General features: G+C 43.9%; 1 protein-coding gene and 1 long non-coding RNA gene across 2 annotated transcripts in view; both read right to left on the bottom strand.

Annotated features, from left to right (window-relative positions):
- Positions 1–12,701, bottom strand: part of RUNX2 (runt related transcription factor 2) — a 93,357-nt gene that overhangs the window by 45,795 nt on the left and 34,861 nt on the right. The window lies entirely within an intron of this gene.
- Positions 11,898–12,701, bottom strand: part of LOC108449274 — a 17,626-nt gene continuing 16,822 nt past the window's right edge. The window contains exon 3 of the long non-coding RNA XR_001865424.1: positions 11,898–12,165. This is a non-coding gene — a long non-coding RNA (uncharacterized LOC108449274). The remainder of the gene's footprint in view (positions 12,166–12,701) is intronic.

Raw genomic sequence — 12,701 nt, forward strand, 5'->3', positions numbered from 1 at the left:
GTGCATAGGAAAGGTTCTTATAGTTCATAGAACAAGGAGCTACATAGGTGCAGTAACTGTAGTTAATTCACTCAATGGAGAAAAAAAAAAGTTTGTTTTTTAAATAGCTGAGGGCACCAGTTTGCATTAGACTGGGAGGTTATTCTCCCGACTGTACACAGAGCCCTGTTAGTGACAACAGGAGTCACTCAGGCGCAGGCAGAAAACAAGACCCTGTCTCTTTTTGTTCGTAAAAAAGGCAATTTTTTTTACCCAAAGCAGCTGAGGCCGGTACCTGAAACAACTGCAGAGAAATGGAAATAAATAAAGACAGGGGAATGCATTCTGTGGAGGGGCTCGGTTCCTATGAAACAGATCTAATGTGTATCCATTTGCAAAAATCCTAATGAGCTCCTCTTCCCTGACCACAGGTATGGGTCCAAAAGGGCCAGATCTAGATCCTGGGGGAAACAGTGACATTGCCATCTTCCCAGAGCTGTGGCTCCTACCCAGGGTGAGCCAAGGCAGGGGGAGGTTGGAACCTCAGCACTGAGGCCAAGCCTGTGGAGCACCTCTGGTGTTGATCATCTCCCCACTGATTTACTGGGAGCAAAGGGAATGTCCTCTCAGCTCATCCCGTGGGCAGCCTGCCCAGCATAGGACAAAAAGAGCAGGTTGGCAGGAGGAAGGGACAGGAAGGGTGAGAAGAAATGACCCGTGGGGGTGTAACCTGTGCCTCTTAGCACCCATTGGAATGACTAAATCTTTTGAGGATACAAAGTGTGTTTTAGAATTCAGCTGGGGGCTGTGAAGAGCATGGATCCAGCTGAAAGATAGACCCAGAGGTCGGGGGTTTTCAGCAAACTGCAACAGCTGCAAAGGAGCCTCCTGCTCACTGAATTTCTCTATACAGAGTTGAAAAATGCCTCCTTGGAGCAGGGCTCCAGGCTGCTCATCTGTCAGACAAGGGACTGATGGGGGCAGGTGTCAGGGGCCGAGCTGGCCAGACAGTGCACAGGGAAAGGTGTGTTAAAGCAGAAAAATCAGAAGATTTAACAAATGAAACCAAAATGGTGCTTTGAGAAAAAGGACAGGCTGAGCCAGAAAGAGCTTGAGTGGGTTTGCCCTTGCACCATTTTCCTCCTACCCTCCAACTCATCCCAGCGTTGCAGCCCGCTGCTCTGACCCTGTACTCCAGGTGGATGAGCCAGGTCTCCCCTTGCTGCAGTGCTGGCATTGTTCCTTTCTCTTTTCTTTTTGAAAAGCTTTTGAATTCTGATTAGGATTTTGAAGCTTGTTCTGCAAAGTTGAGCAACACCCCATAGGAGTATCAGCCCAAACTGGCCAGGTCAGGGAAGGAGCAGGTGGGACCCCCTTGTGCCACGATGCTCTGCCTTCACCTTTATCCATCCTTCACGAACATAAAGGAATCTGTGTTCATGTGTGCCAGCTAAACATTGCTGGCATGGCCTCTTGGAGACATTAAAGACAACTCATATAAACAGAGACTGTCACGCAAGTCTTGGTCCCTGCCTTAGCTCCCTTTGCATGCTGGTATCTGTTACACTCTCCCCCTCCTCCTCCCCCTTTTTTTAGCAGAAACAGGGATGAGGGAGAGCAAGGGCAGTCCCAAAAAGCTCAAGAGCTCCTCATTCTGATTTATCATCCACATGAACCCAGAAAAATCTTTGAGGAGTAAGGTCTTTTCTCCTCCAAAAAGCTAGCTATCCTGCAAAGATCCCACCAATTTTTGGTGCTTCCTTGCTGCAGCACCAGGCAGTAAAGATCATAGTGAAGAAGGGGGCAAAGGTGGAGAGAGAAAAAAAATGTCCTTGAGCTGGCTTCCCTCCAGCTGGCAGGAGGGGATGGTTTTCTCAACACTTTCAAAACCTGATTACTTTAAGAGAATGAGAAGCAGGGGGATGATGTAAACACTGCCATTAAACCAGACTTAAGGCGCTTAGTTTAAATCTGGTGTAGAGCTCTCCGATGCTGCTCAGCTCTCTAGAAATCATTAGGTGCATTTTCATTTCTGGTTTTGTTTTACACCCCCAAAACCAGGAGCGCACTGCACACTGAACGCTGCGGTTACAGAGGGAATTCAGGCATGGAAGACACAACAGTTAAGCAATAATGGATGGATGTGTGTGTGTTTGCTCTCTATCTTTCAACAGATTGTTTTGCTGTGTTAGAAAACTACTGTGTTTATATCCATGCAGCAGTTTTTAAGCAGACTGTTTAAACTTGAATAAAGCGGGATATTTCTAAAATAACCTTGCTAATACAATTCAGATGGCTAAAGAAACCTGAAAACGTGGTTAAAAAATAAAAAAAGATGCCATTTCAATCTACACTGGTGGGTAACATGATCTAAACTCTGAAAGAAAACAGTCTTTACAAGTTCAGCTTGAAGGATTATCTTGTGTATCAGCACCCTCTGTGGCAGAGTAGCATTTATCCACGTATCCACCCATGTTAATGCTGTTGCACAATTTACTACAGCTGTGATAGACAGATAATTGCTTTATCCACCCAAGTGTAATAAACGGAGTCTACTATGTTAATCCTTGTGTTCTTATTGTCGGCAAATGCCAAGTAAGGGAGAGACGTACACTGAAAACTCCGTCCTCTCCTTCCAAAACTACTGGAGTTTACTCACCCTCAGACCTGTTAAAGTGTTCTTACTGCATTCCACTCCCCTGCTTGCAGAGCCAAGTATTTTGAGTAGTATCAAGATATTGTTATATAAAGGGCACCTACACTCAGGCTATATGGAGTCAGAAGCCAGGATGTAGCAGCCTTTAGGGAAAAAAAAACCACCCAACCAACCACCCTCAAACATCTTTTCCTACTCAGTAAGTAAAACAGGCCAAGTATTTTCTGTTCCTGGGCATAGCACAGAAAGTAATTACCTGTCCTTCTAAAACTGGACATCTATTCAGTTTGTGTGGAGTCTGTCTGACTGTTGAAAAATGTCATTTAGCTGCTGGCCCATCAGTGTTTTCCACAAAAATCTATAAAGATTTTTTATTTTGAATGTCAAAAACAGGCGTATCCTTTAAAACTTTTACAGATTCCTGGCGGCTCCATGAGCTTAGGTTTGTGGCATCAAGTTTGTAATGACAGTTTGATGGATGTCTCCCTTTCTTCCTCCTGAAAGGTATAAGGAATTGGTGGTTTCCCAACAAAAATTACACTTAACACTATTCTTTGCTCTTATTTTTCCTTTCAAGTGTGTAAAGAGTCTGGTGCTGCTGGCAATGAGTGGGTTATTGGGGCAACTTTCATGCTGCAGGAGGGATTCAACTTTCTGTGTACTCAGAGCTCTTGCACAAGCACCTACACGATGTGCAAGTTCTGAAGAAGGACAGCCTTAAGCAGCACATAAACACTGTAGCTGGGCTTAAGAGAAGAAATGTTGGCCCGAAGATGCTGCCAACAATCCTGCAGGTGAGTCGTAGTTTTTAACCCCTTGTTACGCTCCACCTTTCCCTGCCAATGCAGCAGGGGCATTTCCGGCTCAGTTGAGGGCTGAGATGGATTAACCTCTGCTTTCAGGTCTTTGTGAGAAGGAAAAAGCATAGGTTTAGATTAGATATTATGAAGAAATTATTTGCTGTGGGGGTGGTGAGATACTAGAAAAGGTTGCTCAGAGAAGCTGTGGCTGCCTCATCCCTGGAAGTGTTCAAAACCAGGGCTTGGGACAACCTGGTCTAGTGGAAGGTGTTCCTGCCCATGGCAGGGTGCTGGAACAAGATGGTCTTTAAGGTCCCTTCCAGCCCATTCAGCCATAGAGGATGAATGGATGGGGGTTAGGTGTTACAAGGTTGCCTGCTGACTATCACTACTGATATTGAAATGGAAAGTGTTTTATGCATCTTCAGCCAATTAATAGCTAATACTTTCTTTAATAACTTGGATGATGCAATAGAAAGCATGATTATAAAATCTTTAGATGATGTCCAGTAGGATGGAGCCTTCCAGACTTGGAGAAATGGGTCAGAATTCAGAACAAACTTAGCATGGAAGAGAAATTGTACTTGACACATCATTAGTAAGATGACATGCAAGTAAGAATTAAGTGCTTTGTGTTACACTTTGGAGCAAGAAGCCAAATGCACCACAATGACAAACCTATTAACCAGCAGCACTGCAGAGGGAGATCTGGGGGTGGTGGGGAGTTGCAAGTTCAATGTGAGTCAATAATGGCATTTTGGTTTTTTTCAAAAAAGTGAAGTAAATTCATTTCTGGGAAAGATTAACGGTCATGTTGTACAAAAGACATAGAAGGTATCTATTACAGGCTGCTCAGAAGTGGTGAGACATCAGCTGGACTGCTTTATCCAGGGTGGGACACCACCCTCTAAGAAAGATGCAGACAGATGAGAGAGAATCCAGAGAGGAGCAACGGGAGCGATAACAGATTTAGAAAGCATGAGCAACATGGAAAAGTTGAAGGAAATGCATTTGTTTAGTCTAGAAAAGAGACAAGCAGGAAAGGACATGATAAGAATAAAGTGTTTTCTACAGAAAATGATAATCAATTGATCTCTGTGTCAGCTGAGAACAGCACAAGAAAAAGCTGCCTTCAGCTGAGGTAGAGGAGATTTAAGAGATTAATGTACAGTATTAGCAAACTCCTTTTTAAGTATAAAGGAAAAAAACCCCACAAACTCCAGACTTGGTAAGTAAGTGGAAGGCTCAGTACTGGAGGATTTAAAAATTTGGACAGATGTCAGTGATGATCTAAGTATATCTAATACTTCCTCTAAGGAAAAATGGACTAGGTCGCCTGAGGTTTCTTTTAGCCCTACTGTTCTGGGGCTGAGTGATTGTCTGTGCATGGTGAAGTCACGTACACAATACTTGGAACATGAGTACATGCAGTCAGCAGCTCCTGCTAACTGAGGGCCTGATGCTGCAAAGAGCTCAGGACCTCGAGCTGCCATGAAAGGGCACAGCAAAATGCAGGCAGTGTCTGCTCAGATATTCCTGACTACAGAGAAACCATGGGGGTTTGGAAATGCTGGTCTTAAACTCTCTGTGCCATGGTTTCCTACAGCTCTAACTTCAGAATAATTATCATTTCTTTGCCTCACAGTGGATATTACAAGATTGATTTCACCATTAATATAGAGAGCAGAACTCTGAGGTTCCACTATAGTTTTTGAGGGAGACACAACGAAGTAAAACTAGAATTTCACACTCAGTTCTTGAGAGTATTCCTGCAACCCCCAGCAAAGGTCCAGATCCTAATCCATGATTGGTTTTGGTTCTTACTTTCTTATTTGTGTGTCTGCTGGTCACTCAAACACAGATGGTCCCACAGAGAGTAGCCCTGGCCATTCTCTTGTTAAAACTTCTCTCCATGCCAGTGTGAAGAACAAGAGACACCAAAATGACAAACTTCTTGGGGAAAACACCCAAACAATAAACGCAGAAGGAAAGGTTTTGGACAAGCTATGTCTTCTAGGAGAGTGTAGGGACCTCCTTAATGCAGTGGGCTATAAAATCCTGGGATTTTCCAACAAGACAGCCTCATTACTTACATTATTTCTTCCTGAAAGTGTTTAATTCATAATTATCTATGTTGGGTTTTTCTGGCGGGGTTGGCTTGTTTTTTTTTTTGTTTGGGTTTTGTTTTTTTTTTTTTCAAGTTGGCCCTGGCTGGTTTTGCCTTTTTTGCTCTTTTATTCCCAACAGCTTTAAAAATTTTAAATGTTTTTGGTTTTTTTTTTTTTGGATGGAAAAGAAAGTAAAGCTCCATTCTGCTGTGAGCTACACAAACCCAAATCCCATCCTTGCTACAGAAGCTCCATCCCTGCATACATTCATCTCACACCAACCCCCTGAGCCCTAAGGATGGCTGCCTCTACCCTAGACCAGCTGTTTATTAGCATCATGCCCAAAAATCCTGAGATGCACGTTGCTGGCCAAAGTTAAGCCTGTCCTTATGGGCTCTGCAGGTCGCTAATTCAGTGTCTCAGACAGGTGTTCAACCTGCTCAGGGGTGATCCTACAAAATCCCCAGGGGGGCAGAAGGGAGGGGAGTGACACAACTGTATTTGGCCGAGAGGAATGTGAGATTTTTGTGAAGGGCTCTGGCAGGGGGCCGACCCTTCTGCCGACAGTCGTTAAAGTTTGTTTAGTGACAGGGAGCCTCCCATGAACTTAAAAACAATAGGAAAACAGAGTTCTGGAGAATAAATCTCACCCCCTGCCCCGGTTGCCTGCGCGTTTGGCTACCAGAAGGTAACAAATCCCCAGGAATGCGGGCGGTGGGGGGATGCGCCTGTGAGGCGGAGCTGGAGGGTAGCCAACACAAGCAGCGGGTGATGCCATTCACAGAGCGGAGAACGGCGTGGATGAACACCGGGAAAAGCCTGGGAAAGGCTGCGGCTACTGCAGGAAAGATGTGCCCTCTGACAGCTCTGGCTGCTCCTGCAGGGAGCTCCTCAGGAGCTCATCCCACAGAAGCCCCAAGTACCTCTTCTACTGCTCCCAGCCATATGAGATCAAGTAGAAAATGGGGGTGTCCTCAAAGCATGGCAGAGGAGATCAATCCAAGAAGGACCTGGGTTTTATTTATGAATTCACGAGTCTCCCTTGCCCACACACCAGGGGAACTCAGAGAGTAATAACTTTTGGTCACCGGACAGGACACAGCATATGAAACAAGGAAACCACTGACTTGTCACCAGGCCCCTGACCTGCACAATCCTCCCCCAACTGGATTTTTGAAAGTAGATTATAGCTCACAGGTGTTACTTTGACCCTGCTGTAACTACTTCAGTATCTTACTGATAAACAGGATTCTGCTTGGGCATGACTGGAAAGGGACTTTAGACGAGGGTCTGGAGTGATAGGACAAAGGGGAATGGCTTTAAACTGAAAGAGAGGAGATTTAGATTATATTTTAGGAAGAAATTCTTTCCTATGAGAGTGGTAAGGCCCTGGCACAGGTTGCCCAGAGAAGCTGTGACTGCCCCATCCCTGGAAGTGTCCAAGGCCAGGTTGGACAAGGCTTGGAGAAACCTGGGATAGTGGAAGGTGTCCCTGCCCATGGCAGAATGTTGGAATGAGATGATCTTTAAGGTCCCTTCCAACCCAAACCAGTCTGTGATTCTATGACGCTGTGGGTGCAATCTTCTGGAAAAAATGGAAAATCCAAGAAACAGAAGCTGTAAATGCCTAGTTATAAAAGACACAAGTTGTCCAAATGTGCTGCTGTGTAGCTGGTGGCTTTCAAAGATGTACATTAGCGCATACAGCCATATACATATATATATATATATATGTGCACTTCCAACTTGGAAAGATGTTAGAACATATTGGATCATCACTGGCAGGTGTTTTGAATAATTTCTATTTTATTAATATTTTGGTGGGACATTAAGTTTGGACACCCACTACAGAGCACCAGTGGAAACCATCCCTGCAATGCAAGAGTGGCAAGGATATTTTATTCTGCTCTCCTAAAGCAGGCAGAAATAACATTGAAGTACTTAAATTCTGGAAATACTCATCATCCCCTTGCTATTAATATCACCTCAATAGCCCGTTCTATTTAAAGCAAGTTTCTTTCTTTGGGTTTTATTGTGCGGGTGGCAAATCCTCATTTAATTCAGAGGATAAAAATGTATGAGCCTACAATTGGAAAAATGGGATTGTCTGGGGCCCAAGACATCTGCCAGAGCCATGAACAGAGGCTTTGCCACCATCTTCAGTGGGAGACAGCCTGGCCCTAAAGACTTTACAGCTTGTACAGATTCGAATTTTAGTATTTGCTTTGTTTTTAATGTCATATGACTCATTTTAAGGAATAATATAACTGCTTCCACTGTAATGGTTACAGTTTTGTCTCTGCAGGGCCAAAACTTGATCCTCAGTTATGGAATTTAGACACGAGCTCTCTAGACTACCTTTTAGCCCCACTGTTTGCTTTTTTTACACAAAGAAAATAAGGCACACTCCAGCCATTGGATTAGAGGACAACACTCATATAGGAGAGTTTCCTTCTTCTTTAAGTTCAACCCTGATTATTTTATTCCATCAAAGAATGTCGGAAAATAGAACGCAAAGTGCTCTTCCCTTTTGTCCAAGAAAAGTAAAGCAAGCAGCCCTGGTGATGTTGAAGAAATTGGATATCTTCTAGTGGTGCCTTGCCTTGGTTTTTTTAATAAGCAAAACTCATCTGTCTTAACCAATTTAAATGAAGTAAAAAGGCAACAACAGAAAAGACGGATGGAAAACTTTTTCCAGCTTCAACACAAACTCTGAGGAAGTCAAAGCTTAAAAAAAGAAAGATATTTTTTCACTAAAAGTCTGCAGAGAGCTCAGCACTATGAAAAAGGAAGAAATCTGGTTTTTAACTCTTCTCCAGGTAGGATGGATCATTCCTTGTCCTTTCATTCCGGCTTCCCACAGGGCCCATGGGATTATTCTCCTTTTGGCAGCAGAAGGGAGTTTGGCTGTCAGTGTTCCTATCCTTGACCAGTTTTGATACAAATATAAGTTATTCCTCCCTTGACAAAAGATTCCACATGCTAACAATCCCCTTTCATCAAAGGACCAACATTAAATTACACTGAATCCAATTTCTAATCTCTGACGGATTTAGATGGCCAAACTACTGCTAAGGGTTATCTGCCATCAAGTCTAACCCCCAGCAACTGGCAGCATTTCTGACATGACACTGGTTTAAAATTACATGTCTTGTGAGATACACCCCCTTCTTCATGATACTGATATTTCATGGCATCATTTGGACAGGACATCCATCCCTACTCTCACTCTCTCACCAGGTGTGGGGGTAATTTGCTTCCAAAACATCATTTGGATTTGAGACTGAAAAGTCTTTTTTCCTGTTTTGCTTTTTTGTGATAAAGTTTCTTGATAGCATCTAAGAATGGCTGGGATTACTGTTTTGCTGACATTTTGATTATGTTTCTTGCTTTCTTGTTGATTGGGATATAAAACCTCACTAAAATAAATAGATGCACACTGTGGCTGGTGAACTTAAAGTGAAGGTCACGGCTTGTTCACTTGGCAGTTAAGACAACTGAACCAAAACAAACTCTGAGATTTTCACTCCTTGGCATTTACAGAATCACAGAATCAACTCGGTTGGAAAAGACCTTTGAGATCATTGAGTCCAAACTATGGCCTAACACCACCTTGTCTACTAGACCATGACACTAAGTGCCACATCCAGTCTTTCCTTAAACACCTTGAGGAGCGGTGATTCAATCACCTCCCTGGGCAGCCCATTCCAATGCCCAATCACCCTTTCTGTGAAGAAATGCTTCCTAATGTCCAGCCTACACCTCCCCCGGCACAGCTTAAGACTGTGTCCTCTTGTCCTGTCTCTGGTTGCCTGGGAGAAAAGACTGATCCCCACCTGGCTGCACCCTCCTGTCAGATGGTTGTAGAGAGCAATAAGGCTCCCCCTGAACCTCCTTTTCTCCAGACTGAGCCCCTCCACCTCCCTCAGCTGCTCCTCACAGGACTTGAGCTCCAAGGTGCACTGTAATTAAAACCTGCCCTTTGCATTTCACTTTGCATGTGCATTAAGTGCCTCATTTAAAGCCAGGTAACATCCTTTCCATTGCCTGTGGTCTCTGAAAGTCTGTTGCTTATCCCAAATTTAAGCATAACTCATTCTGATGGCGTTTCTCAGTTATGCAGGATTGCTGTGTACACATGAAGGTACATTCCTTCCATGGCTCTAATTTTGTTCCAAGGCAGCCCCAATTCTTGCTGCTTCAGTACACTGAAAGGAAGAGTACGTGTGTGTGTGTGTGTGTGTGTATGCAAACAAACACACCAGCACCCTCACACATGCTAAAAATGACATTTTTGTGTCTGCTCACAAGGAAAAAGAAGGATTAATTATGCACAAACATAACAACTTTCTCCAGCTCTGCCTAGAGATGTGAAAGAGAAGTGGCCCTGTACTCACGTCTCTTCTGAGAATTCTGCCATATGGTTTTAACAGAGGTTTATTTCCTGCAGCAAGAGAGGGCTGCAGATTCTCAATCCAACCAAAATAATTATGCAGACAATTTCACTCCATTACTTGCAGTGGAACCCAAGCTGTGTGGTCCTCACATGCTTGCTGACACCTTTAAAGAGACATTAAACCATTTTTACATAAAATTCCCTTAATGGGTGGGATGTAGGATGAATTTCCTGGAAGATTAGCACCTGTCGTGTTGCATAAGGCTTGCCTCTGACTGCTGCATGAATTCCTTCGGTTGATAGACAGCAAAAATGTGATTGAAGCCTCCAGAATACAGAAAAGAATCAACCATATCCTTATGGAGGGAAATTTGTCCCCTTGTTGAGATTTCCTACACAATTTTTTTACGTCCTACATTTGACCCTGAAATAGCACAGGACATAAGTACAATTGGGTGCCCCACATCAAGTACGAGGAAATGGAAATATGGTTTTAAATTTCAGTGTTGGGTTGTGCTACAAGCACAACGCAGAGACTTTTCTGAGAATGTTTTTTTCAGAGCCACCCTGGGCTGCAGATCTTTTCCCTCAACTAGCCAGATCACAGTATAAAACTTCCAATCCTTCAATCAACAGTGGGTAAAGAATCCAGGGAAAATGAAACTGCTTTCACTCGAAACAATAAAATGTGTATTAAAATATCACCTATCCAACTCTGAATGTAACGTACAGGAATACTGTAAAAACAGGGATGTTAACCAAGACACACAGTGATTAAAGAACATTTTAAAGGGAGAAGGGAGACCACCCTTAAAGCATGGAAATATCCTTTTTGGACAAAGATGCAATCTGGTTGGGGGTTTTTTTTGCTTTTTTTTTTTTTGGGCAACTGTGTCTGATTTTAGTTACAGTAGCTCGTTTATGGAATTAGCAAACATATTACATTTCAGACAAGCAAATCCAATTAAATCAGAAGAAAGCACACACATACTTTTAGCATGCCAATCCGTCTATGGTGTCAGAAAGACACAATTCCAGGCAGCAAGGGGGGTGAAGGAAGGGGAGAAAGTTTTCCACAGGATTGCAGGATTTTTCATAATGTAAAATGCTGATTGCCTCAGATCGAAAAGGTTAATGCAAAGAAAAAATCAGCCAGGGCAATGAGAATAGAGCAGAAATCAGGTATATACCAGCAGCAAACCACAGGGTATGACTGAATGGTGCAGGGGATTGTTTTCTTGATGGTTGGCAAATCTTGGTGCAGCTAGAGGCCAATGCACAAGCACCTTTCTGCCCTGGGCACGGGAGCTCTGCAACGGTTAATGGCACACGCTGTGCGTGTGTGGCCCTGAGCAGCGAGGAAACCCAGCAGGAAACATGGTTCTAATCTTTTTCTAGTGGCAATTTCAACATTATGCTACAGATAAATTATGGTAATGTAAATAAAAAAATCCATTTCTCAGTTCCTCGGCTTGGTGCCTGCAACTACCTCAGGTTTCTGCGGGTGGGATGGGCAGAGGACGCTCTGCTGAGGGGCAGAGGTTTTGTCTCAGCTCTTGATGGTGCCCTATACAGGGCAGCCTCCCCTCTGCTTTCCCTTCCATGTTCTATCCCTTTGTTTTGTAAGCTCTGGGGAATTTTCTCCCATTTCAAGTCTGGGGAACATGGTACTGAAAAATCCCCTCCTAGCCTTGGAGTCACAGAATCACAGAATGGTTTAACTTGGAAGAGACCTTGAAAATCACCTAGTTCCACCCCCTCTGCCATGGGCAGGGACACCTGCTACTAAACCAGGTTGCTCCAAGCCTCATCCAACATGGTCTTGAACACTTCCAGGGATGGGGCAGCCATAGCTTCTTGGGCAACCTGTGCCAGGGCCTCACTACCTTCTGAGTAAAGAATTTCTTCCTAACATGTAGTCTACATCTCCTCTCTTTCAGTATAAAACTGTTCTCCCTTGTCCTATCACTATCTGTGTAAAATAATCCCTCTCCCTCTTTTTTATAACCCCCCTTTAAATACTAGGTTGCAGTAAAGTCTCCCTGGAGCCTTCTCTTCTCCAAGATGAACAACTCATCCTGTCCTCACAGCAGAAGTGCTCCAGCCCTCTGAGTGGCCTCCTTTGGACCTGCTCCAACAGGTCCATGGTGTGGACCCCAGAGCTGGATGCAGTATTCGAGGAGGTGTCTCACAAGAGCAGAGTAGGGAGGCAGAATCCCCTCTCACCTACTGCCCAGTCCTCCCCAGGACACAGTTGGGCTACTGGGATCAGAGTCCACACTGTTGGCTCATGTCCAGCTCTTTGTCCACCAGAGTCACACGCCTTACTACAAAGCTATTGCACCTCTGATAAAATTACAGAAGTGTACTGACCATTATCAAACTGCCCTTACTAATACAACCAAATAAGGTTGGTTTGTTAAGCTCAGACTTTCTAGGTCCCACATCTGAGCAAAATGCTCTGACTGAGCCTTTCAACACTGCAAAGAACCACTGAAGACGTCAGCGATGGCATTGTCTTTCTGTGACACACTAAAAAAAGCTACAAATGTATTTTGATCCAAGCTGGATTTAACAATGCTCTCTCCCACCCAAATCCTCTGTTTTCAAAACAAAACCGAAATTTCAGGCCAACGTTTCCTGTGGTGATCGTTGTGGTTAAACACTATTTGTCAGTTTTTCATGCTTGATAAGGTCTCTCAGCTCTGTGGCGGAAGAATTGCTGTCAACTGAGCTGTGGAAACTGGAGACAGAGTTTTCCC

Source organism: Corvus brachyrhynchos, unplaced genomic scaffold (assembly GCF_000691975.1).
Source record: "Corvus brachyrhynchos isolate BGI_N302 unplaced genomic scaffold, ASM69197v1 scaffold116, whole genome shotgun sequence".
In the NCBI taxonomy this organism is placed as follows: Eukaryota; Metazoa; Chordata; class Aves; order Passeriformes; family Corvidae; genus Corvus; species Corvus brachyrhynchos.